Genomic DNA, 5,309 nt, shown 5'->3' on the forward strand with positions numbered 1-5,309 from the left:
GATTTAAATGCTTCCGAAGGCTTCAAAGCAAAGTACCTAATTACATAAGTACACATTCGATTACACAACTAGTGGAATTAACCACATTACACTTACTTGAGCATTTAATGACCCAATTCGTATTAAATGACTCAACCATACCAAAACCGCCCTTAAATGGCCAAGACCCGACTTTAATCACTAAAGCTAGTAAATTAAGTCTACTAACATCAACTAACACAAACTTAGGTTAATTCATACCCATTTCACCCAAACTAGGTCAACTAGCCCATTTTGGATCCATTTAACACTTTCACTACCAAACTTGTCAAACATGACCCAAATAACATCTCTTTCAACTTTAACAAGCGTGTTAGTGACTAAAAACGCCATTTAACATTTATAACCCCAAATCATAAGACCAAACCCTAGGTTATGGCCATTTGGGTTTTCTTTCCTCAACACAACCCAAGTTCGCCCATTTTAACCCCAAATGGGTCACATAAGTTCCAAATGAACAAAACCCTAGCATAAACTAATTAAAACTCAAAACTTAGAGTTAGAACTTACCGAGACTATCAACGCGTAGCTAGAGACACAAGGAACAACTTTAATTCTTGCTCCAAAGATCAACCCTCAATCCTTCACTCTCAAATCTTGCTTTTAATTCAATTGGGTTTTAAGTTTTGGGAGAGAAATTGGAAAGAAAAGAGAAAAGAAATAAATGAAATGGATGAGTGGTTGGGATTCAATGCTCCCATCTGATTTATACGCGAAATTACCAATTTGCCCCTTGAAGTCATTCAATTTGAGCTAAAATCGGAGTCAGAACTGCAGAGTTGTCGCGGCGCGGCGCTATATGTCGCGGCGCGACATTACGAAGGAAAAACAACCTCTCTTAACCCACTTTCTGAACCTGGTTCGCTTGAAATGCCGCGGCGCGGACCCCTTTGTCGCGGCGCGACACATAAGGGGAAAATCGACCCTTCTTAATCCAATTGCTGATCTGGATTTGCTTTATATGCCGCGGCGCGGCCCAATGTGTCGCGGCGCGGCATTGGCCGTCACCTGGACACTTCGACAACCTTAAACAAAATTTGATTTTATTTAATTCGTACACTTAAATCTCGCTTCCTATATTCGCCTAACCTTCAACAATAGTCTCATAAGACTTAACGCTAACAAAGCCCATGTATAAACTTGTATTCGCACACATTATCAAGTATATATATATATATATATATATATATATATATATATATATATATATATATATATATATATATATATATATATATATATATATATATATATATATATATATATATATATATATATATATATATATATATATATATATATATATATCTAGACATTTACGCATAGTCTAGCAAGTTACAAACGTACAATGATTAAGTATGTACCTTTCAATATGTACGGGAAAAACGGGATGTTACATGTGAATACACACTGTTTGGAGCAGATTTTACAACGAGACACGTTAATTTAAACTACGTAATGCATGAGTTCAGACCACAAGTCCTTAGCTCGAATATGTTAAATACTTTGTAAGCATGAATTATATGGACAGATCTGTTGGTTTTGACGAACCCCACCCTGCATACTGGGGTGCAATATTACTTCGTAAACTGTACACTTGGTCAGTGTATACTAAGATAGGGTAAAGGAAGTCGCGTAGTTCTAAACTATTCGCAAGATTTAAGCTTCATAATTCGAGTGCTCAGGAAATACATACACTTTTGGTAACTATTCTTGGATTAAATATCGTGGTCTATAATGATTTGAATTTTGACGCATTTACTGTCTACAAAAGATTAGAACTTTGACATAGTTATTTTCTACAATGATTTGAATTTTGACACATTTACTGTCTACAAAAGATTAGAACTTTGACATATTTATTGTCTACAATGATTTAAACTTTGACATTCTGCTGTCCATAAACTTTTGAACGATGAAACTTTTATGGTATATCTTTATTTGTTGTGAAACTAAACCTATAACTCACCAACCGTTGTGTTGACCTTTTAGCATGTCTTATCTAATGTACTAGATGATTTGCTTCCGTTGTTTGCTTAGAGGTCGCATGCTGCATAACTGGAGATCCAGTCCTTGTGTTTAAACTCTGATTATTCACATTTAGAAATATTTAATACTCTATTTTCAATAAGTGTATTATATCGACTTTTGAGTCATTTTTCTTTTTATTGAAAATATTTTAAATAATATATGCGAATACTGATAAAAACGTCTTATATAGAGGGTGTAACTATTACTGTAGGATTGATGATTAACATTCTGTCAAGTGAATTTGGTGGGGGTGTTAAAGTTGGTATCAAAACTAATGATTGTAGGGATCTAGGAACCACCGCAATTCTGCACATCCACCATTGTTTAAAGGATTTCCACCGTAAACTCCCTCCCAAACCTTTGTTTACTACCGACGACCGCAACCTCGAATCTATCACCTCCGACGAAAATAACGGTACGAATTACTTCAATCGCTCACCATCTCATATACCAAAAGCTTTGGATGCATTACCTATTTCATTTTTCCTAACTAACGACATTTTCTTCACTTTATTTTGTTGTGTTGATTATTATCTTCTTCACAGGTGGCGCGATAAGCTTCGTTTATCTACGCCGCTTCACATCGACACGTAATCTGAACTCGCCGCTATTTCATCGCTAATTGCATGATTTATATAAATTATCTCTAATTTGAGCCCTAACTTTCTAATTGAAGCCCTAACTATCTCTCTCATTAATTTCTCCATTTGCAATTAAGGTTGATTTAGTAAGTTCTCTCTAATTGGATTTCCAACTTTCATCACCACGTTCTCAGTTTTTCGCGCGCCGATCCGATTACTTTTGTTGATTGAGGTAATTTTTCGTTGTATGCTTGATTATTCTTATATAAGGGGATTAAGGTGATTAAGACTAATATATTGTACTCGTAATATATAAGGATTTAATTAGAAGTTCTAACCTGTTCATTAAAGATCAGACTAAAGTAGTTGACCTTAATAGAATTTATGTTAGACATATTGTAGTTTTTTTTTATTGATTTTGAATCGAGAGATTTGGAGAAATTTTTACACAGGTGACATTCTTTGTAGATTTACTCTTGAATGAGTCCATGTCCATCTGCTATACTTTTATTTAATACACTTATTGTTTATTATGTATATTTGCTGTTAAAGTTAGCTGTGGAGAAGTAGTATTGTGTTCATTTTATTTGAACTAGAACAAGCTACATTAAACGATATAATTATACTTCAAAGATAAAAGTACAACAAGAAGTTGAACTGGAAAATGAAGGAATTGTGATTTATATACTTATTTCCATGTTTTATCACCGACTTTGCACTTTTTAGGTTCGCAAAAATGTGTAAGTTTTATTACTTTTGACATGTGGAACATAGAACTTTTACATGTTCATGATGTTTGTTGTTTTTATAGATAAACTTTCTTATACTCCTTCAAAGTTTCTTTAAACCATTTAATTTTTTATGATTATTTTTCCTATTGTTTTCTATATTATTAACACATCAATACTTAACTGTCTACACTGCACGCATCATCCTTAATTTGAGTGTTGGTTGTTCGTGCTGATTACCTTATAGTGCCTAATGCCTTTATCTCAGTATGAAAACATGAACTTAAGCATGTTGTTAGTATCATTAATTTGTGTATTAGATTATATTTGTTGCAGTTTATATGCACTGGTGTTGAATTGTGACAAAATTGTATCATAAGCTTCCATTAAAGGGTGTAACACTCGATCCAAACAATGCTACAATGTTTATCACCACTATTGTGATTGTTCTCTTGAGTACGATTGTAAGTATTCACATATAATCCAAAGTCTATTCAGCTTTGTGCATTTTTGGAATTTGTATATGATTCATAGTCAACTATATATTAACTATGATTTGAAAGTGATGCATTAGTGTTTAATTAATTGAGCACTATTGAAGGGTGTTATCAGGGCGTATTGGCTGCAGAGAAAGCATACCTAAACTGTGAAATTGTCTCCTTTGAGTAGTTTGATATAGCCTTTTAGTCCTGGGAAATTTTTGTCGAAGAGCATGCAATCTAATTGGCTAGATATCTATAGGTAAGGATTTCTAATACCTTTCATTTACCCTATTTTATTCTACGAGAGTATCATGAGGTCTAAGAACATCTTGTATATAATGTCTAGAAAATGAATATATTCGTAACTAAAGAGTATGTTTTATGGTGATATTGATTTATTTTATTTTTTGTAATATAATTTTCTCCATCATTTATCAACTTGTTACCAGCTAAAATATTTGGCAAATTAAATTGTTTATTGACATCAATAAATTTCACACATTTTCAAAAGGTTTCAAAGAAGGTTTTTGTGGCTGAGCAAAAACAACACGGATTGTGGAGGCAATCAGGCAAACAAGAATGAATACTGACATACAAGAACTTATCAACAAATCAAGCGAGTTGAAAATCACTGAAACATTTAATGCAATTGAAAGGAATCTTCTTGCTGAAATGCAGACAAGCATCTTTGTTATTGTTAGCGTCAAAATAAGGGTTCGATTTTTTTTTAAAAAAAATAGTAATATTTGAAAGGAGTTTACAGAAATAGATTTTCAAAGTTAGATTTTGTAAACATAGGTAAACTGGCAATCGAAATGCCAGTTTATCATTTTTCAAATCAAACCAGCATTTGAAATGCCGGTTTGATCCGTACCTGGTACTGGATTTAGGGTTCTGGCCCTCGTGCCCTAAACTCACTAAAACCGGCATTTGAAATGCCGGTTTGTCTGCTTTTACTGACAAACTGAAAAATGGAATATTGGTTTGCATGGTATTTTTAATCTTTTGGAGATCTATTTAAACGGACAGTATTATTAATCGTTGTCTTCAAATTCCAGTATAATATTAACAATAATTTTTCACATTTCGTTTTTCTCACTATGGATCGTCGTCACAGGACAATCCTCAATGGGGTTTGTTTTAAGAGGAACTGAGCCTATAGAAGATCATGAACTCAATACGAGCAGTTTGAAGAATTATCAGTGTTCTATATGATAACTGATATTTTCGTTGTTTACCCTGATTGTGTACGTGAGTTCTATCATCATTTTTCTTTTTCCGAAGAAGACAAAAATGTTAGGTTTATGTTGAAAGGTATACCATATTGTTGGGATATGGATACATTCAACAATGTTTTGGGACTCCCAACTGGAGGATTTGCAATCTTACAAATCTACCACTCAAATTGATGGAGATCTTCTTGAGACACATGTTGTTGGCGACACTTC

General features: G+C 33.4%; 1 long non-coding RNA gene across 2 annotated transcripts; it reads left to right on the forward strand.

Annotated features, from left to right (window-relative positions):
* The first annotated feature begins 2,319 nt into the window (after nucleotides 1-2,319).
* Nucleotides 2,320-4,429, forward strand: LOC139848047 (uncharacterized). 2 transcript variants are annotated; one of them, XR_011759811.1, is made up of 5 exons: nucleotides 2,320-2,485; nucleotides 2,616-2,883; nucleotides 3,716-3,843; nucleotides 3,981-4,120; nucleotides 4,373-4,429. It is a non-coding gene; the product is annotated as an uncharacterized lncRNA (long non-coding RNA). The 2 variants fall into 2 exon arrangements; XR_011759810.1 differs by having other exon boundaries at nucleotides 3,716-4,120.
* The last annotated feature ends 880 nt before the right edge of the window (nucleotides 4,430-5,309 follow it).

Source organism: Rutidosis leptorrhynchoides, chromosome 5, assembly GCF_046630445.1.
Source record: "Rutidosis leptorrhynchoides isolate AG116_Rl617_1_P2 chromosome 5, CSIRO_AGI_Rlap_v1, whole genome shotgun sequence".
Classification (NCBI taxonomy): domain Eukaryota; kingdom Viridiplantae; phylum Streptophyta; class Magnoliopsida; order Asterales; family Asteraceae; genus Rutidosis; species Rutidosis leptorrhynchoides.